The following is a 22,908-nucleotide window of genomic DNA, read 5'->3' as shown; positions in this document are numbered from 1 at the left end:
CTCCGGCGATCCTTCTGCCTCAGCCTTCCAAGTAGCTGGAACTACAGGCGCAAGCTACCATGCCCGGCTCACTTTTTTTAACTTATTGTAGAGACGAGGTCTCGCCAAGTTGCCCAGACTGGTCTCAAATCCGCGGGATCAGTCAATTCATTTGCCTTAGCCTCCCAAAATGCTGGGATTGCAGGATGAACCACCAAGCCTGACCTATATGCTGTACATATAAATAATGTGGGTACAATACAATATCACTCACAATAATTGACACTATTTTAAAAAATAAAGCATGCAATGGAATATAAAATATACTGAAAAATCAGGACAAGAAAAAGAAGGAGATTAAGATGAAGGCAAGGGTGAAACTGATACTGGAAATCATAAGTACTTACACAAATGCTGGAGTTAAGCCACAAATTTATTGACTGCCTAGAAGGAAATATAATAAATTCAAAACTCAATATTCATAAAATTAAAATCTTCTGGTTGTTTAGAACAAGAACAACTTTCCTAGCACTGGGGATTAAAATATCTTTCATGGGGCCTTGTTAAATGAGATTCTCATATTCAGCAAGATCCCAACAATAAATGCCATAATGAAAATGTTTGTGTGTATACAGATATACAGAGAGTGCCAAGAAATGTATATACATTTTAAGAAAGGAAAAAACTGTATTACTATAGCATTAGAATTGTTTTCAATTTGTTATTATTGAAACTAAAAAGTATTCTTCCCAAATGGATCTATAGTTTCAACACTTCAAATTAAAATCTGAGCAAGCTGTTTTGGAGAAATGTACAAGCTGATTCTAAAATTTATGTAACAAAGCAAAGTATCTAGAACAGCCAAGACAGTTTTGAAAAAGAAGAAAATTGTCAACTGATTTTTGAAGGTTCCCTGAGCCTTCGATTTTCAACAAAGATGTCAAAGCATTTCTATAGAAAAAAACAATAAGTCTTTTCAACAAATGTTAAGAACTGGATATCAGCATGGAGAAAAAAATGAACCTCAATGTTTATTCAGGGTTATATTTAAAAATAATTCCAAATGGATCAAAAACTAAACCACAAAACTTGTAGAAAAATTTTGTGACTTTATGTTAAGCAAAGATTATTTAGACAGCATACACAGACACATACAAGAAAAACAACCAAAAAAAGAAAATTATACTTCATAAAATTTAAATATGTTAGGTCACTTCTGAGAGACTGTTCAGAAAATGAAAGGGCAAACCAATGTCTGAGGAGAAGTATTTGTAAAATAATATTTGACAAAAAACTTGTGTTCAGAATATATAAAAAAACTTTTACAACTCAATAATAAGGCAAACACCTCAATTTTTAAAAATAGGCATTTGTATTTTCAAAGAAGTTGATTGTTTAGAGCATGTACAACTTTCCTATTACCTCAATAAATGGAATTCTCATGTATTTAACAACTTCAGCAAAATTCCAACAATAAATATCATAACAGGAAAATTTTTGTATATTATGTGATCATTATATGAGAATTTATGAATATAAATCAAGTTTCTGTCCTCAGATAAAAGGAATATTTCAACATCATTAGATACTAGAGAAATGCAGTTTTTTTTTTTTTTTTTAGTTGGAGTCTCACTCTGTCACCCAGGCCGGAGTGCAGTGGCTTGCTCACAGTCACCCCAACCTTGACATACTGGGCTCAGGTGATCCTTCTGCCTCAGCCTTTCAAGTAGCTGAAACTACAGGCATTCGCCACCACGCCTGGCTAATTTTTTTATTTATTATAGAGATGAGGTCTCAGCAAGTTGTCCAGGCTCAAACCTGTGGGCTCAGGCAATCCTCTCACCTCGGCCTCCCAAAGTGCTGGGATTATAGGTGTGAGCCACCGCACCCAACTGAGAAACGCAAATTTAAACCACAGTTAAATACCACCAAAACACCCACTACTAATGATTAAACTTAAAAAGACTATGAAGTGTTGGCAAAGAAGAGGAACAATTAGTACTGTTGATTTGGATGACAGGCTGGCAGTTTCTTTAAAAGTTAAACATGGGAGAAGGGATTAAGATGGCTGATGTGAGGCAGCTAGAGTACGTTTCTCCTGTGGAACAAACTAAGCTAGAGAGAGTTTCCTAAGCACCCAGAGAGGAACAGGACCAGAAGCACACACAACTCATCCAAGAGGTGATAACCACATAGTTCAAAGAAGAGAGAAATCAATCCACCTGGGCTGGAGTAACCAGACTCTCCTCTAGATCATAGCACAGACCACCAGCAGTCTTTGGACACAGTGGGGAAGGTGAATGAGGGGAACTCATGAGTTCTATGCTCCTGCTGCAGACTTGGAGGGCTTCCTGAGCCTTGTGGGACTCCAGGCCCTCATGGGAAACTGCTTTCCCCACGGCCGTGCTCTGCTAAAGGCTACACGGAGTGATGCAGAAAAAAGAGAGCCCTGAGCAGCCTCAGCCACCATACCCCATGAACTCAACCCTTGCTGACAACTTCCTTCTAACTGGCCTGGGAGGGGACAGGCCCCAAGGACAGACTCTGTTGTGACACAGTTCCTGGCTGGGGCAGGCCGCCATGAGAACACCTAAGGCCCTAAGGCCAGATGCACTTTGACATCAGAACACAGGCGGCCAGAGGCTAAGGCTGGGAGCCAGTGCACTTGTTGCCATAGCAATCTCTCACTCCCCAGGTGAACTCTTCTGAGCCTGCCCTGTGCAACAGCATTTTCCCAGTGACCAGAGACTCCCTCCTGATCCCCACTGGGGTAGCCAAGAGTGCACATAGGTGGGGTGTTTCAACACTCTTCTTGAAGGATCAAAACAAATGAGAACTTGGGTAATCCCCAGAGTCCCGCCCTTGTCCAGTTTGGCTGAGCACTTCCTTGGAACAACACTCACCAAGGGGAAACCTCACAGCCATCATCACAACTGGCTTTCTCCTTCAAGGAGAAATATTTCATTTTTGCCAAAGAAGAAACTGAATTGGAAGTTAATTGCTTGCAAAAGTAATAAAGGGTAAAACTTCATCTTCCTTGACGTTTTCCCTGATCACTCTAGCCAAAAATGATTTATTTGGATTTCTACAGTTTACTTTCCATATCACTCTTAAGATATTTTCATGTCTTAACTTTTAATGTCATTATATGTAAATAATCTTCCCATTAAATTGGAATGAACAAGACTAACATTTAGTGAGTGCTTTACAAAGTCAGATACTGTTTATTATTGTTTTAGAAAAATTATCAAACCATGTTTTTCCTCTGCTCTCATACCACAACAACAATCAACACAGAAGAAGATTTCTGTGACCAATTGTATGGGGTTTTTTCCCCACACACTAAGCAGTGGACACTGGCTGAGTATCCTTCAATTTCATTATGATACCATATTCCTAAAGATCGTGTTAGATCCCACAGATTGAAGGCTCAGTCCCCAACACTGCCCTCTAAGACACCAGTTGCAAATCTGGGCTTCTGGAACTTCTGATCAAAAATAGCTTTCAACTGGAATTCACACCACCCTCTTTTTGGGTTTGATTAATTTGCTGGAGTGGCTCAGGAAGCTCAGGTAAACATTTACTTACGTTTATGTTTATTATAGAGGATATTACAAAAGATCCAGATGAAGAGATATCTAGGGCAAGGTATGGGGCAAGGTACTCAGCTCTTTTTTTTTTTTTTTTGAGTTGGAGTCTCACTCTGTCACCCAATCTGGAGTGCAGTTGTACGTTCACGGCCACCACAGCCTTGACCTGCTGGGCTCCTGTGATCCTTCTGCCTCAGCCTTCCAAGTAACTGGAACTACAGACCTGCGCCACCACTCCTGGTTAATTTTTTTATTTATTGTAGAGATGAGATCTCACCAAGTTGCCCAGGCTGGTCTTGAACACTTGAGCTCAGGCAGTCCTCTTCCCTCTGCCTCCCATAGTGCTTGGGATTACAGGCATGAGCCACCATGCCCAGCTGCTTTCGTGGCCTCTGGATGCACCACCTTCCAGGAACTTCCAGGTGTTCAGCTCTCTAGAAGTTTCCCTAACCTAGTCCTCCTGGGTTTTTATGAAAGCATCATGACATCAGCATTTCTTCTTCCAGGATATGGGATGGAACCTCCTCTAGAATGAGGGTGTTATGACCTACATCAGAAAATTGGGAAAAGATTAGAGTCCTGCCTTGAAGCAAGTAAAAGGAAGGCAGGAGAAAGTCAGAGATTTCCTGAGGTTTAAAGCACCCAACGTTATACGCAAAAACTGTAACAAGGGTTATGGGAATTATGAACCAGGAGCTATGGAAGAAAACCAATATATATAATATATATGTTTATTTATAAAATACAAGTGTTTAAGTTTATAAAATGTGTAACATAACACCACAATTATATACATGATCTCATCTAGTCATCAATAGTGCAAATAGTGAGTGCCTGTCAGGACCTGCATGAGTACTGTCGAATACTGACTCTCTGCCACACACACGCGCACACACACACACATGAATTTATCATATAATTTCTCTATTCTCTTATCTCACAAACTGGTCTGTTACCACATCCACATCAGGAAGAGGCAAGAGGATAGGTTTCTGAACTGAGTATCAAAGGAAACTGATTTAGAAAAAAGTTCAGGAAAAGGAGATCTAGTATGACAGTTGACCCTCCTCTTCAATCAGTACTATAATTTCTGTTCAGGTTAATAATCAACAACATTAGATAATTCAGGTTGAGGTGACAGATGTGTAGGAAAGCACAGCGACAGAGAATTTTTCAATGTAGGAGAGTGTTGAAATGATGTTGGGTGTGGGGTGGTGTGTTGCTCCATGGGTTTTTTGACTCGGCCACAGAAAAGAATTTCAGAATTAGTCCCAAGTATAGTTTAAGACAGAATTTATTAGAAAGAAAGAAATATGCCCAAAGGGCATGAGTTCCTTAAGAGAAAGGACATGTGGCAGGTTATTCAGCGCAGGTTAGACATAGACAAGTTTCTTGTAGGCAATTTAATAGAGTAAGCATTATTCAGACAACTTTCTTATTGGTACGACCTTTGTCTGACCAACCAGGCACACCAGACCTGACCACCTTGCAGGCTGGAATATGTGTCTACCAGTGCAGTAAATCACAGACACAGTAGGAAATTACCCAAAACACAGACATGACGTTCTAAGAAAAGCCCAAATCTAGTTAGGCAATAACGTTAACTATTGAGAAAGTCCTTGTGACCTTAGAAGGTTGAGAGATGGTAATTAAAACTCATGATCAAGCCGGGCTCGGTGGCTCAGCCTGTAATCCCGCGCCTTTGGGAGGCTGAGGTGAGTGGATTGCCTGAGCCCGCGGGTTCGAGACCCGCCTGGGCAGCGAGACCTCATCTCTACAATAAATCAAAAAATCAGCCGGGAGTGGTAGCGCATGCCTGTAATTCCGGCTACTTGGAAGGCTGAGGCGGAAGGATCACCGGAGCCCAGCAGGTCGAGGCTGCGGTGGCCGGGAGCGGCCACTGCACTCCAGTCTGGGCAACAGAGTGAGATTCCAACTCAAAAAAAACAAAAACAAAAACAAAAAAACTCATGATCAGATACCTGCAGGGCACTGCTCTTAGCTCACGGTTTGCTTAATAATCATTGTAAAGTATATAAAGCATCTTGTCAAAGGCAAGCATGTGTCCTTTATCCTAAGGGTCTCATGCCCTTTGGGCATATTTCTTTCTTTCTAATAAATTCTGTCTTAAACTATACTTGGGACTAATTCTGAAATTCTTTTCTGTGACCGAGTCAAAAAACCCATGGAGCAACACACCACCCCACACCCAACATCATCTCAACACACTTCTACATTGAGAAATTCTCTGTCACTGTGTTTTCCTACACATCTGTCACCTCAACCTGAATTATCTAATGTTGTTGATTATTAACCTGAACAGAAATTACAGCACTGTTTGAAGAGGAGGGTCAACTGTCATACAAGATCTCCTTTTCCAGAACCTTTTTCTAAATCAGGTTTCTTTGATATTCAATTCAGAAACCTACCCTCTTGCCTCTTCCTGATATGGTAACAGACCAGCCTCTTAGATAAGAGAACAGAGAAATTATATGGTAAATTTGTATGTGTGTGTGTGTGTATGTGTGTCTACTCCTTAGTATACTATCTAGAAAATAGGCACTCAACATGCTAAATAAGTCACCTTTGATTTTTTAAAGTACTGCAGTGACTAAACATTTTTTTCCTGGCTAAGAAAAACTCTGCATAAATATTCTTGCTGTTTTCCAGTTATATATGAAATTATAATACATAAAAATCTACTGGAACTGGCAACCAATTCCTATTTAGAAACTTAAATGTCCATACCTTAAGAAATAGGATAGACAAGTGGGACCTCATCAAACTGATGAGCTTCTACAAAGTAAAAGAAACCATCAAGAGAGCAGAGAGACAGCCCACAGAATGGGAAAAATATTTGCCAACGATGTATCTGACAAAGGCTTAACATCTAGGATCTACAAGGAACTCAAATGCACCAAAAGGAAAAAAAACAAACAGCCCCATTAAAAAGTGGACAAAAGACATGAATAGACACTTCTCAAAATAAGACATACAGGCAGCCAACAGACTCATGAAAAAGTGCTCAGTCTCACTCATCATCAGAGAAAATCAAAACCACATTGAGATACCACCTAACCCCAGTAAGAGTGGCCATCACTAATAAAACAAACAACAACAGATACTGGCGAGGATACGGAGAAAAAGGAACGCTTCTTCACTGCTGGTGGGAATGCAAACTAGTACAACCTCTTTGGAAGGCAGTGTGGTGATTTCTGAAAGAAATAGAAATTGACCTTCCATGTGACCCAGCAGTTCCCCTATTGGGAAATGCCCGGAGGAACTCAAAGCATTCTACAAAAAAGATACCTGCATATCTATGTTTGTTGCAGCTCTATTCACAGTAGCAAAAGCATGGAACCAACCATGTTGCCCATCAAAGCTGTACTGGATTTTAAAAATGTGGTACATATACACAATGGAATATTATGCAGCCATAAAGAAGGACAAACATATAGACTTCGCAGCAACGTGGATGGATTTAGAGTCGAGCATACTCAGTGATCTATCACAGAAACAAAGAACAGAGTACCTTATGTTCTCATGCATAAACGGACCTTAAACAATTGTAATACTATAAGAAAGGGATTGGCAGTAGTGGGAAACTGTCAGGGGAGGTGGGGTGGGATTGGCAGTTGAGGGAAACTGCTAGGGGAGGGAAGGGCATACCTCATCAACAAGGGTACCTGCATAATCAACGTTTGTATACCCAACCCTGAATTGTATCCCACATCTTTATAATTTAAAAAAATCTACTATCTTTCATCTACATTATATTCACTTATGAACACTAAGAATATCAGTCAGAAAAATATAGAAATATCACCACAATTGAATTTATAAAAATGCTGCCTTACATTGTTATTAGAAAACATAATTGAGAGTCAGAAGACCTTGATTCTAATTAAAGTTTATCTCTAGTTGTGTACAACTGGAAAAGTCATTTAACATTTCTAACTCTGTCTCTTCATTGTAAAACAGAACTTGTATCACCTGCTTGTATCAATATAATTATTGTTAAAATCAAAGGGGAAAAAAAAAAACTTGCAAACTCTAACATGGACCATAAATATAAGGCATTTGGAAGGAGAGCAGTGCTAATAAGCATTTTCAAAAGCATTTGTGCTTAGGCCTGTAAGAGCTGTTTCACTAACAGGAAAAGATGAAATATGAATTCACTGTAATTAACAACAATGAAATGAAAAAAGAATTCAAGTAAAGAAAACATACAACTATCTAAAAATTAGAAATTTGTTTTAATTTTTTTTCTCTCTCTCTCTGCCTTTCTCCATACATACATACATACTTAGAACTTTTATGTATTCAACAGATACTTTTGCAACAGCTACTATTTGGAAACACCAATCATTTGTAGTTTGCCTGTTATACCCACTAACAGATTATATGTATATTTAATGGAAGCATATCATAACCATGTGGCTGCATGGGGTCCAAGGCTTAATCTTCTTTTGTTTGGTACATTACATTTATTATTTAGTTCTGTAGCTTGTGATTGTTAAAAAATTTGACATAAACCAAAATTTATCAGACATCTTCACTTTCAACTCTTTGGATCACGTTGTGGAGCTTACAGTTAGCATCACATGGAATTTACTCAGTGTTGTTAGCGCCAAGTCTTCATTATGAGCCATTAAAAGCTTCCATTCTTAAACTTCAGTTTTTAAAAATTCCTATAAGACATCTAAATATTCAAATATCGTCTATGTTTTAACCAAGATTTTGTCCAGAAAAAACACTAAACGGTGATTGCATTTTGAATAATAGTAATAAAGAAATGCATTCTCTTTCCCAAAGTAGTATTTGGGTTCATACTTTGAACAATGATTTTTTTGTTTGTTTGTTTGGTATTAAAACACTAAAGATCTTGGCCTTACGATCGTATTTAAAACCTACCATTTTCACCTCTTGTTCTCAGATCTTTTGATAATGTCGGGAAGCGGCAAAAGAGATAAAGGCCTAGGAAAAGGTCCCACGCGACAACATCCAGGGGATCACCAAACTCGCCATCCGGCGCCTGGCCTGGGGTTAAGCACATTTCTGGCCTTACCTACGAGGAGACCCGTGGGGTCCTCAAGGTGTTCCTGGAGAGAGCGATTGGGACACTGTCACCTTCACCGCGCTCGCCAAGCGCAAGACGGTCACAGCCCTGGATGTGGTTTACCCGCTCAATCGCCAGCGTTGTACCCTCTACAGCTTCGGGGACTAAATAACATTTTGGAGCCTGACATTTAATAAAGGCCCTTTTTAGGGCCCCCTCAAAAATGAGAAATAAAATAAAACCTACAATTTTCATTTTTGACTTAGGTTACAGTTGGAGAGAAGAAACTATAAAGACAGAAAGCTATTGAAGTTGAGTTTTCCCAAATTACCTGGAAAACATTGAGGCAATGTTGTCCCTTTAGATATATTGTAGTCTACTTGCAGAGCTCAATAATCTGTCATACATACATATACACAGATACACACATATTTGAGTAACCATGTTCAGTGAAACAACACACAGTTTTCTGTTTCACAGTAACTCTAAAAATAACTGAATGACTTTGATAATTTGATAAACTCTTATAGAACATAAAAATACCTAGATGTTACCCTCGGGAGGAGTTTAGTAAATGCTGACCAACTGAAAAGCACATTTCCCTTTTTGTTTCTTACATTTAGAGGTGACATTCATTTTAATTTAATTAAGCGTTGAACTTTGTTTAAGACCAAGGGCCAGGTGTGGTGACACACACCTGTGGTACCAGCTACTCAGGAGGCTGAGGCAGGAGGATCGCTTAAGTCCAGGAGTTCAAGGCCAAGCAATAGCTAAGACCCCCATCTCAGATAGTTAAACAAATTTTTTAGAAAAGAAAATCTTTAGGCCTGAGAGTATTGAAGTAACATTGGGGCATATTATCTTTGGCTGGATCTTTTTTTTTTTCCTGGAGTCTCTGTCACCTAGGTTGGAGTGCAGTGACACACTCACAGCCACCCCAGCATCGATCTGCTGGGCTCAGGCAGTCCGTCCCCTTCAGCCTTCCAAGTAGCTGGAACTACAGGCGTGCGCCACCATGCCTGGCTAAATTTTTTTTTTTTTTTAATTGTAAAGATGAGATCTTGCCCAGGTTGTTCTCGAACCCATGGGCTCAGGCAATCCCCTTTGCCTCATCCTCCCAAAGTTCTGGGATTACAGGTTTGAGCTACCACGCCTGGCCTGACTGGATCTTTCAACAGCAAAAAAGCAAAAACAAAAACTTGTTTTATGCATGTGAATTTCTCATTTCTTTTGGGATTCTCCTTTCCAATGCATGTTATTTCCAACTTAAAGAACTTGAAAATAAAATATACTACTAGGAAAAAAATAGGTATGAAGTTTAATACGTGTTTCTTTGCCATTTGAAATACAATCATGCATAAAAATATTCAGGCAGCTATGTTTTCCATGAGTGACTACAGATAAAACTGACATCTGCTGAACCTAGCATACCCAATATTACATGTAAGACACAGGAATAGTTTCCTCATATTCTAGGCATCAACTTTCCCATTTAATGAAGAGCTCTTGGGCCTCAAAGTCAGGCTTGATGAGAAGGCACCCTACCCTGGCTCATACCCTTGCTACCTGTTATGCAGCTCTGGTCACTGGGTGTAGTTATCTGGTGTGGTGTTGGAAACAGACACGATTATCCCTTTGAATACATCAGAGTTTTTGTAGAGACTATTTTATGCTAATCTATCACATTTTTGGAAACAGAGAAGATGCAAGTATTTTCTGGGAATCATGCCTTTGAGTTTATTTATTTATTTATTTTGAGTCAGGGTCTCACTCTGTTGTCCAGGCTGGAATGCAGTGACACAGTCATAACTCACTGCAGCCTCCAATTCCTGGGCTCAAATGATCTTTTGGCCTCAGTCTCCTAAGAAGTTGGGACTATAGACATGAGCCACCACAGCCAACTAATTTTGCTTATTTATTTTTTGCTATGTTGCCCAGGCCGGTCTTGAATTCCTGGGCTCAAGCAATCCGACAGCTTCTGCCTCCGAGAGAGCTAGGATTATAGGCATAAGCCATCATGCCTAGTCCAATTTACTTGTTTTAAGAAACTGGGCCAGGCCTGGTGGCTCAAGCCTGTAATCCCAGCACTTTGGGAGGCTGAGGCGAGGGCATAGCCTTAGTTCAGGTTTTAGGCCAGCCTGGGTAACTTTGTGAGACTTCGATGCTACAATAAGTAATAATTTCTAAAAATTAGCTGGGCATGGTGGTGTGCGCCTGTAATTTCAGCTACTTAGAAGGCTGAGGTGGAAGGATCACCTGAGCCCAGCAGGTCAAAGCTGTGGTGGCTGTGAGCATGCCACTGAACTCCAGCCTAGACAACAGAGTGAGACTCTGACCCCCCCCCAAAAAAAGAAATTGAATTATATTGCTCTTCTGGGAGTTTGCTTACAAAATAAAAATCATACTTTCTCTTTGTATTTTCAAAGCAAAGATTGTATTTCCATGAGGTAGTGTTAATTTTAAACATTTCATCTAAATTGAATAATAGCATACTTTTCTAGTTCATGACTATACATGTCTCTATTAAAGTAAGCAGCTTGGTTTCTCCTTCAAAATTTAAATCTTTTTGAAGGCAGCCTATTCCAAGAGAAATGGTAAGAACATTTTTGGAAGAATTAAACAAAAGAACAGAAAGATGACACAGACTCAACGAAGTGAATTCTTAGTAATGTAAGATGAGCATGAATAAGGGAGTAGAAAGATTGTACATTTGCTCCGTTAATTTATGCTAAAATGATAACAACTTTTGTTTCTTTCTGCCCTGTTTATGGGAAGTGTCACTCATTTTTCTTCACATATTTAAATTTCAAATTATGGGCAATCTGTATTAGTAAAATATTATTTGTTTAGTGATGGGCAAACAAAAATACCTTAAAACTTAAAATCAGGCCAGACGCAGTGGCTCAAGCCTGTAATCCCAGGAATTTCAGAGGCCAAGGTGAGAGGATTGCCCGAGTTCAGGGGTTGGAGACTAGCCTGGGCAATTTAGTGATACCTCATCTCTACAATAAATCAAAAAATTAACCAGGTAGGGTGGTACATGCCTGTAGTTCCAGCTACTTGGAAGACTGAGGCAGAAGGATCACCTGAGTTAAGCAGGTTGAGGCTGCAGTGACTGTGAGCATGCCACTGCCCTCCAGCCTGGGTGACAGAGTGAGACTCTGACTCAATTAAAAAGACTCTTTACAAATATATACTAAATTTAAACAAAAAGAGTAAAGATTGTTATTGAAATAACATTTTCATATGTATCATTCTGCAAGAAATGATTAAATTTCAAAACAATTCTTTCTGATTATAAAATTGGTTCATGTTTATTGAAGAAAATTTAGCAAGAAAGAATAAAAATCCACCATAGTCCCACCTCGTTGAGATAATCACAGTTAATATTTTGGTATTTATTTCTAGTGCTGTTTAGTGTGTGTGTGTTTATGTATACATACAAAAAAAGGAACATTCTGCATTTAGTTTCATGTTCTATTTTCTTCACTGCGTCATATAGTGAGGATTTCTCCTAACATTAAGTGTCTAAAACGTGGTAAATAAGTGTTCAATAACATTTCATTTATTTTTGGTTACTATATTCATCTACAATAACTTTTTTCTTTGATTTGAGGTCTTACTTTGTCACCCAGACTGAAGTGCAGTGGCATAATCACAGCTCACTGCAGCCTCCAACTCCTAGACTTAGGCTATCCTTCTGCCTCCACCTCCCGAGTAGCTGGAACTACAAGTGTTTGCCACCACACTCAGTTTATGTTTTTTTATTTTTCATAGAGATGAAGTCTAGTTATGTTGCCTAGACTGGTCTGAAACTCCTAGGCTCAAGCAATCCTCCCATCTCTGCCTCCCAAAGTGCCTCCCAAAGTGCTGGGACTGCAGGTGTGAGCCACCACACCTGGTCCATAATAGCATTTTCAAACTAGTTTCATCTTACAATGAAGCAACAAAATAAATACCAAAAAAAAAAAAGGAAGGAGGGAAGAAGTGGAGGGAGGGAGGGAAAGGAAAGGAAAGAAGAGATGGGGGGAGGGAAGGAAAGGAAGAAGGGAGGAAGGAAATCCTATAAAGTGAAAACTGTTATATTTGAAGGAGGTGAGTATCCTTCCTTTAATTCCTCTCCTTCCCTCCAGAGCAGCTTCTAAAGGAGTTCCCTGTAACACAATTTGGAAACCAATCAGTTTCCTCCTTTAACAAATGCAAAATAACCCTCTGAATAAACACGTTCAGACCCTTGTGTAATCACAGAAAATGAAGACCTGCAAACAACCTTCACCAACATCAGAAATTGCCAAGAAGTGATCAAGTACTTAGGGATTAGAACTCAACTGGTGTTTCTAACAAACATATTTATATTCACTTATTATTTACCTTTAGTAATGTTGAAAGTGTTGTTTTAGTGCTTACAATGCTGTTTTACAAGTTGAACTATTCATTGTACCAAATAAGGTGAGTCAAGATAAGTCATATCATCTTGAGATTAGAATCTTTGTGGTTTATAAAGCCCCTTAAATTACATCTTTTAAAGTCCCTGACCTCGCTGGACACTGTGGCTCACATATGTTATCCCAACATTTTGGGAGGTAAGAGGATTGCTTGAGCCCAGGAGTTACTTGGGAGGCTGAGGCAGAAGGATCACCTGAGCCCAAGAGGCAGAGGTTGCAATGAGCCGTGATTGTGCCACTGCACTCCAGCCTGGGCAACAGAGTGAGACCCTGACTCAAACAAATAAATAAATAAATAGTCCCTGATTTCAGTCATACTGTATCCAACGATTCTATCATTAAGAGAACACATAACTGAGTAGAAAAGAAAGTCTCTGGCATTAACAACTTAAAATAAAGAAGTATTGGATGCCAACATTGGACATTCATTAATATCTCTATTAAAAATGCTCATATAGCCAGGCACAGTGGCTCACACATGTCATTCCAGCACTTTGGGAGGTGGAGGCAAGAAGATTGCCTGAGCCCAGTGGTTCGAGACCAGCCTGGGCTACTTGGTGAGACCTTGTCTCTACAATAAATCAAAAATATTAGTGAGGTGTGGTGGTGCAAGTCTGTAGTTCCAGCTACTTGGAAGGCTGAGGTGGAAGGATCATTTGAGCCCAGCAGGTTGAGGTTATGGTGGCTGTGAGCATGCCGCTGCACTCCAAGCTGGGAGTAACTCTACTGCTCTACATAAGGGTTTTTTTTTCCTCTGCTCTATCAAATGTGTAGCTAGCAGTTTAACATATACATACCTCTGGTCACATTTGAAACCTAGAGAGGGAGGGGAAATGGGTTGCTCAAATTCAAATGGTTACCACTATTATTTTTTTAAGAAACCTCACAATGTACATATTGAAGTGACATCATTGCAATAATCATTAATGGACTAATTTTTGGGAGACTAACATTGCATCTAAAAGGTAATCAAATGGGGGGTCACAGGAAAAGGAATGCCCTGCACACCTGGAAAAGCTGTATCTTCGAAGCATGGGCCTTGATAAGCATGAAGATACTCTTTGGTAACCAGATGACTCAGCCCCATATAATAGCGACATTGGTAACACAGGCATCTATTGACATCCTTGGCACCTTGCTTTGCATATGTGCCTTTAGACATCCCATCTCAGTTTGCTTTGCAGGTTCAACTTGTCCAACTCGTTCCTTTCATGCGGGCATCTTGTATTGTTAGGTGGTTGTGCCTTCTTTTTACCCCACACATCCTCCACATACTCCTGGGTGGCTTCATTCATGCTCAAGATTTTAATGACAGTCTGTATTTAGGTGACTTTCAAATCTTTATCTGGAGTCTGAATTTCTCTCCTGCACCCTATATTCAGATATTGATAACTATTAATATTACCACTATCTGCCAATTGCCCTGGGAAGAATTGCAGACAATTTTTTTTACTTTTCTCTCTCTCTCTCTCTCTCTATCTCTATCTCTCTCTATCTCTATATCTCTCTGTAAATGAACAAAACCTTGGAGTTCACTTTCCAAATCTCTCTCAAATCTGTCAACTTCTCTGAATCTTTCTTTTTTGGGGGGGTTTCTTTCTTTTTTTTTTTTTACTTTATTTATACATTGCTTATATAGTAACAGATAACATCCAAAAGCAATGAAGACAACCGTATAATGCTATGGTTCCAGTTTCCCTTAGCATACAACCACCTTGATAATAAATAATGGTCAAATGGCCAAATCTACCACATGGCAATCAACAGAGATTATTCAAATATCTAAAATGATTATGAATTAGACATACCAAACATAGGATACAGGAAAATAAATCTTATGATTAAAACCAAGGCTTTAAAGAAGACATCGTTTCTTCAGTATTTTCAACTACATTTTATCTGCCTCAGAAGTGTTTATTGGCCTATAGAATATCCCTAAATTACAGGGGGGGAAATGTGCAATTCTGCTTTATTTATTTATTTACTTATTTATTTATTTATGAGATGGAGTCTTGCTATATTGCCCAAGGGTGGTCTAACTCCTGGGTCAAAAGAACCTCCTTCCTCAGTCTCTCTCATGACTGAGATTACAGGTACATGTCACTGTGCCTGGCTTAATTCTGCTTTTCATATCATACTTCTCATGAAGCTCTGAATCTTTCTTATTTATTTATTTAGTTGGAGTCTCACTCTTGTTGCCCAGGCTTGAGTGCAGTGAGCTCACGGTCACCGCAGCCTCGACCTGCTGGACTTAGGTGATCCTTCCGCCTCAGCCTTCCAAGTAGCTGGAACTACAGATGCATGCACCATGCCCAGCTACTTTTGTGATTTATTGTATAGACGAGGTCTTACCAAGTTGCCCGGGCTGGTCTCGAATCCCCGGGCTCAGGCAATCCTCTTGCCTCGGTCTCCCAAAGTGCTGGGATCATAGGCTAAGCCACCATGCTCAGACGAATCTTTTGGTTTAAATCTACAACATTCTTGCAGGGACCATTGCAGCAGTTTTGTTTTTTCTTTAATTTGTTTTATTTTGTTTATGTGCTTTATTTTTGAGTCAGAATCTCAGTCTATCGCCCAGGCTGGAGTGCAGTGGCACAGTCACAGTTACTGCAGCCTTGATCTTCTGAGCTCAGGTTATCGTTCCACCTCAGCCTTCCAAGTAGCTCAAACTATAGGAGCTGCCATCACTCCCAGCTTTTTTTTTTAACTTATGATATTGACTACACAATATAGTCTCAAATCCCTGGGCTCAGGCAATCCTGTCGCCTCCACCTCCCAAAGTGCTGGGATTCCAAGGTATGAGTCATCACACCCAGCATTGCAACAGCTTCCTGACTGTATTCCTACCAGTATATCCCTGTTCTGATTCGTTTCCAAAGGCAGACAGAGTGATTTTTACACTGTCTTCCTCCTACTTAAAAACCATTGAGTGGCTCCTCACGTCTCCCAGGGCAAGGCTCCAGATCTTCACATGGATGAGCCTGGCCCCCGATACTTGACCACACCACCCTCATCTCCCCTTGCGACATCCCAGACTCCAGGCTCATGCCACCTCTTGGGTCTTGTGGCTCTCATCTCTCACTGAAATACCTCCCTACCTTTTCCTTCTTTCCCTCCTCCCCCTCCATTTCTGATCCTGACCTCCTAACACCTACTTGTCCTTCAGTTCTAGACGGTACTTTCTCTGGAACGTTTCCTGGTTCCAAAGATGGAGCTGTGGGGCTCTCCTATATGCTTCCACAGCACCTTGTATTTAATTTCATCCTACAATTATAATCCTTTCCAGGCCTGGATTATAATTGTCTACACACCTGTTTGTATCCTACATAAGAATAAAATGCACACAAGTAAGAATTGTGTCTTCTTTATTATTATTTCTCCAGTAAATGCCTGGCACAGGGCACATACCCAATAAATACTTTTTGAATGAATGAATGAGTGAATGGCATAGTTCAGAAATCAGCATGACCTTTTAAAAACATATAATCAACTGGCATGAAGAGAATCCACATTCTTTCATTTAAAGGATGGCATCCTAATCTTTATAAGATATGAACACATTTAGAGGATAATAGACTGCATCTTTATTTTTTTAAAATTAAAAAAAAATTTTTACTTTTAGAGGCAGTATCTTGCTATCTTGCCCAGGCTGGAGTACAGTGGCTATTCACAGACAGGATCATTCATGCACTACAACATCAAACTCCTATGCTAAATCAATCCTCCTACTTCAGCCTCCTGAGAAGTTGGAATGACAGGCATGTACCACCACACCCAGTCTCTTTCTTCTTGTGTATTTATAAAATATTAAAATGTAATAATAAATGAATGAGGCTGCATAGGGGAGCTCCCTGAATAACTATAAGAATGTCTTAAACTTCATTTATTTAGAGGTTTGCAATTATTTAGAAGTTCTTATTTAGCAGGTAGGAAAAGATACTTCGCCTTTCCCAGTTCTATGTATATACATGATTGATGAACAGAAATTGATTGGCAAGGAAAAGGGAAAGTTAATAAAGAGACCATGCCTCATTCTTTCACACAAGCATGGAGCTTCAGACTTGAACTTAAACACTAACTCACATAAGCTCCATCTGTCATTTCTGGTCATGGCCTCTGTTCTATAAATAGAAAGAACCAGGGCATAGCTCATTACTTCCAACCAGCAGCTGGATACGGTGCTAAGAAATGGGGCCAAACCATAGACAGTTAAGTGTGTGGCACCGGGGCTCACCTGGAAAGGGTGAAATACTTCAAAATAACAAGCATTGTCATTCACTTATCTCATTTATACAAATGGAAGCAATTGCAAAACACACAAGAAATTAGATTTTTTAGCATTTCAGGAGAAACATTTTACCTTTCTACTCAAGTTCAAGTTACAGGGTTAATTTTTTTTTTTCTTTTTGAGTCAAGGTCTCACTCTTGTCTCCCAGGCTGGGGTACGTGGCACACTCATGGCCACCGCAGCCTCGCCCTGCTGGGCTCAGGTGATCCTTCCGTCTCAGCCTCCCAAGTAGCTTGTACTACTGGAGTGTGCCACCACACCCAGCTAACTTTTTGATTTTTTTGTATAGACAGGGTCTCACTGTTGCTCAGGCTGGTCTTGAACTCCTGGGCTCAGGCAATCCTCCTGCCTCAGCTTCCCAAAGTACTGGGATTACAGGTGTGAGCCACCATGCCTAGCCTGGGGTAAAAAAATTTTTTTTAGCTGTAGTCTCACTCTGTCACCCAGGCTGGAGGGCAGTGGCATGTTCCCGAACACCGCAACCTTGACCTGCTGGGCTCACGCGATCCTTCCACCTCATCCTTCTAAATGGCTGGAACTACAGGCATGCACCACCACACCTGGCTAACTTTTTGGTTTTTTTTTACTGTAGAGACGGGGTCTCACCAAGTTGCCAAGGCTGGTCTCGAAACTCCAGGCTCGGGCTATTCTCTCACCTCAGCCTCCCAAAGTGCTGGGATTATAGGTGTGAGCCATCATGCCCGGCTGTAAATATTTTTTTAATCAAAATGGGAAACTTTTTTGTTTCCCTTAGGAGAGCTTTCATCTTTGTATATTTCATATTAGCTTCTTGTTGTTGGAGCTGTACACTTTGAATTCGTCTGTGGTAAGAGAATTCTCATGCAAGTGTGTTCTGATTATGATTTTGATAACTGATGTTGAGTAATGATGACAACATGTTTAAAGCAGTTAGCCTATGTGTTTAGTACACTGCATAGACAGAGAAGGAACAGGAAGTTATATCTTATCTGTGGTTATATTTTCTGTCAGCAATTGAAAACACAGCATACTTTTAAAGAAAGTTCTGTTTTAATAAGATTTTCTTTATTTGACCTTTACTTAGTCGGTAATTTTATTACTGAGCTATGTATTTATCTCTGATCTCTCAAATTGTCTCAATTTCAGTGAAGCCTAACATTTCTATATTTGAATTCAGTGCTTTTAGTTAAGAATATCTAGAAAAAAAGGGTCACTGTTTTAAGCTGAGTCCAATCTCTGTCATACAGCAAAATTAGTTCAGCCTTTTTAGCTGTACTTCTTACCAAAACTAATACTTTAAAAAAGATGCTTAAGGCAAGGCACAGTGGTTCATGCCTGTAATCTCAGCATTTTGGGAGGCCAAGGCGGGAAAATGACTTGAGCTCAAGAGTTTGAGACCAGCCTAGCAACAACCTCATCTCTACAAAAAAATCAAAAATTAGTCAGGCATGGGTGTGACATGTGCCTGTAGTCCCAGCTGCTCAGAAGGCAGGGGCAGAAGGATTACCTGCCTTAGGCAGTCGAGGTTGCAGTGAGCCATGATCCATGCCAGTGACTTCAGCCTAGGTGACACCATGAGACCCCAACTCAAAAGAAAGAAAGAAAAAGAAGGAAGGGAGGGAGGGAGGGGGGAGAAGAGGGAAGGGAGAGGTAAAAAGATGTTTAAATGAAAGCCTAAAACTCCAAACATCATTATTAACCCTCTCACAGCATTTAAAGTTTAATTTCAGACTGTTTTGCTTGTTTTCGTGTATATTAATAAAATTGTATCTTTAACAGGTTATAATTAAAAATTAAATTTCCTGTAAAAAAAATTTCCTGAAATAGTAAATATCTCAAATTGGTTTATAGCACTCCAGAGTTTTTCCAGAAAATACTGGTTTTTCTTATTTGTACACAAATACAATAGTAAGAAGCCAGAGATAGCAGATCAATTTTAACAGAGGTCATTGTGCTAAATACCTGAAGATTCCATGGCTCAGTCTGGAGAGAAAAGTGGTCTCAACATTTCAGAGATCGTTGAAGGCTTTAGGTTTGAATTTTGGGCCATCCACCCAAGAAAAACAAATTGTAGTGCCACACCATGTCTCTCATCTTTTATCACATATCAATTGCAAAGTAAACAGCTCTCCACTGCAGTGAAACATCCTTTAAAGTGGAATAGTAAATCAGTACTATTTTTAGGAATAATGTTGGAAATCATTTGTTCTTAGAATCTGCGTGTAAATTTTATATATGATAGAAGATCTGATGGGTTGTGGTGGCTCACACCTGTAACCCCAGCACTTTGGGAGGCCAAGATGGGGGAATTACTTGAGCCCAGAGCTCAAAACCAGCCTGGGCAACTTGGCGTCGCCCTCTTTCTATAATAAATCAAAGAAATAAGCCAGGCATGGTAGCGCGTGCCTGTGGTTCCAGTTACTTGGAAGGCTGAAGCAGAAGGATCACCTGAGTCCGGTGGGTCAAGGATGTGGTGGCCGTGGGTGTGCCACTGCACTTCAACCTGGGCAACAGAGTAAGACTCTGACTCGATAGATAGATAGATAGATAGATAGATAGATAGATAGATAGATAGATAGATAGATAAAATTAAATAAATAAATAAAAGAAGATCTGGTAAACCTGAAGATTCCCATGTTCATTTCTGGCCAATCACTCTACAGCATTCATTGAGCATATACCTGCCTTTTCCTTTCTAATCCACTACCATGGGCTGAAGAACAAGTGCCCTAGGGTACCAATGATGACGGGCGGGGTTGACGGAAGAACCAGCCATGCACTCTTCGTGTCCAATGGTCCTTTCATCTTTGAACAACAATAACTTAAATCTTTTATAAATGAAATGTTTAAATTGCACTTCATGTAGTAATGTACATGTGTGTGTTTAACTGTACATCTATATGCACTTAGTAGTAAACTTAGTACTAGTATTTTTGTTGATTTTTTTTATATAATCATTGTATAATCAGAAAATTTGGGAAATTTTACATTGATTACTATTATCTAGTACACAGTCCACATTCAGATTTTGCCAGTAGTCACAGTATTATCCCTATGTCATTTTCTTTTTTTTTTTTTAGTTGGAGTCTCACTGACACCCAGGCTGGAGTGCATGGCCATCACAACCTCAACCTGCTGGGCTCAGGCAATCCTTCCACTTTGGCCTTCCAAGTAGATGGAACCACAGGTGCACGCCACCAGGCCCAGCTAATTTTTTAAAAATTATTTATTGTAGAGACAAGATCTTGCCAAGTTATCCAAGCTGGTCTCGAATCCCTGGGCTCAAGTAATCCTCTCGCCTCTGCCTCCCTAAGTGCTAGGATTATATGCATAAGCCACTGTGCCCAGTTTATAAATGTTTTAAAAATCTAAGTTTAAATCCAGGATGCACATTTCGTGAATTCTATATCTTTTTAAAGAAACAAAATTTTATCCTACCTAAAATCTCATCCTCATGGTATCAACAAAACAATATTAAAATTATTAGAGGAAAACGTGAATCAAATTGTTAAAACAATGTCAATTATGTATCTAGCACTGTCTAAAATCCTGACAATTTTAGAAAAAATGTCATCATAATTCTTGTTCTCAAATTGCAGTATAGATGCTGAAGCTGATCTAAAATCCAAATAACAGTTGTCTAATCGATAGCTGTGATATCAGTTAGCTTTTGCTGCAAAACAAGCCCCCCTAAACTTAGTTACTTAAGACATTTCCTTTTCTAACTAACAATTCTGTGAGTTGACAATGCCAGCTGGCAACGTCACTTTCTGGGCTCAGACATGCAGCTGCAGTTTACTGGTTGGGTTGGCTGGGGCTTAGTGGTTCGAGGGTAGCCACACTCACATGTCTGGCAATTAGTGCTGACTATCGGTCGTTGCTAGCCTGAACTGGGGGACAGGGATGTCTGGGCCCCATGTCTCCATTGAAATAGACCAAACTTTTTCACTTTGGTGTCTCAGGGTTCCCACAAGCATCAAGAAAAGGCAAGCCCCCGTGCTCAACACTTCTCAAGTGTTTTTATTTATTTATTTATTTATTGCACCACATTTGGTAATTGTCTCTTTGGTCAAATTATGTCAAATAACCAAGTCCAGAGTCATTGCAGGAGGATCTGGCCTGTCCAAGGTCACGGATACAAAAAGTCTGGCTAAGCCAGGCTCGCTGGCTCAGCCTGTAATCCCGCGCCTTTGGGAGGCTGAGGTGAGTGGATTGCCTGAGCCCGCGGGTTCGATACCCGCCTGGGTAACTTGGCGAGACCTCGTCTCTACAATAAATCAAAAATTAGCTGGGCGTGGTAGCACGCACCTGTAGTTCCACCTACTTGGAAGGCTGAGGCAGAAGGATCGCCGGAGCCCAGCAAGTCGAGGCTGCGGTAGCCGGGAGCGGCCACTGCACTCCAGTCTGGGCGACAGAGTGAGACTCCAACTCAAAAAAATAAAATAAAAATAAAAAAAGAAGTCTGGCTAAAGTGTGACCATTATTGCAATAATCTACCCCAATAGTATACAATTTGACTAGAATGAGGTTGATGAACAGCGTCACGGAATAAGCACAGGAGGACCCAAAAGCAACAGAATTATTTTTGGAGATCGCGCCTTTTGCACTATAGACTTCCTCCACTAGGTAAGTGTTCTAGGAACCCATCGGCATCAGTGTACCAGCTAGCATTACTGTGAGAGGCTGCGTTGGGCTTCAGGGAATTCTTTTTTTTAGATTCTTTCAACACTTGTCCATTTCATGATGGATGATTTACTAGTGCACCTGCCCACACCGCAGTGAGTGTTCATCAGTTTTTGACCAAAAATGACATGACTCCCCATGCTCCACCCTCCCTATTCACCTGATCTCAGCCCAAGCTACTTTTTTTGTTGTTTCCCAGATGAAAAAAGTCCTCCAAGGGAAAAGTTTTGCTGGTATGGAAGAGGTGAAGCAAACAGTAGAAGGACTAAAAGGCACCCAAATTGATGAGTTCAAAAAATGTTTAGAGTAATGGAAAAAGCACCTCGATAGGTATATTGCATCAAATGGAGAGTACTTTTTTTTTTTTTTTTTTGAGTTGGAGTCTCACTCTGTCGCCCAAACTGGAGTGCAGTGGCCGCTCCCGGCCACCGCAGCCTTGACCTGCTGGGCTCTGAAGATCCTTCCGCCTCAGCCTTCCGAGTAGCCGGAATTACAGGCATGCGCTACCATGCCCGGCTGATTTTTTGATTTATTGTAGAGATGAGGTGGAGAGTACTTTTAAGGTGACTGAAATTTAAACATGTTAGAATAAATACACAATTTGTATAAATAAATTTCAGGTTTGGGGAGTCCCCCCTCACATTAGTTCATAATTAAACCTTCTGAAAAATCAGGAGCTAAAGAATATGGTAGAGTCGTCAGGCATGGTGGCTCACACCTGTAATCCCAGCACTTTGAGAGGCAGTGACAAGAGGATTGCCTAAGTCCCTGGGTTCAAGACCAGCCTGGGCAATATGGCAAAACCTTGTCTCTACAATAAATCAAAAAAGTAGCTGGGTATGGTGGCGCATGCCTGTAATTCCAGCTACTTGGAAGGTTGATGCA

General features: G+C 40.2%; 1 pseudogene; it reads left to right on the top strand.

Moving 5' to 3' along the window:
- Nucleotides 1-8,516: 8,516 nt before the first annotated feature.
- On the top strand, nucleotides 8,517-8,796 carry LOC103257096 (annotated as a pseudogene).
- Nucleotides 8,797-22,908: the final 14,112 nt, after the last annotated feature.

Source organism: Carlito syrichta, unplaced genomic scaffold (assembly GCF_000164805.1).
Source record: "Carlito syrichta isolate Samal-C Ts95f unplaced genomic scaffold, Tarsius_syrichta-2.0.1 Scaffold301538, whole genome shotgun sequence".
In the NCBI taxonomy this organism is placed as follows: Eukaryota; Metazoa; Chordata; class Mammalia; order Primates; family Tarsiidae; genus Carlito; species Carlito syrichta.
This window is presented reverse-complemented; position numbering and strand designations above follow the sequence as displayed.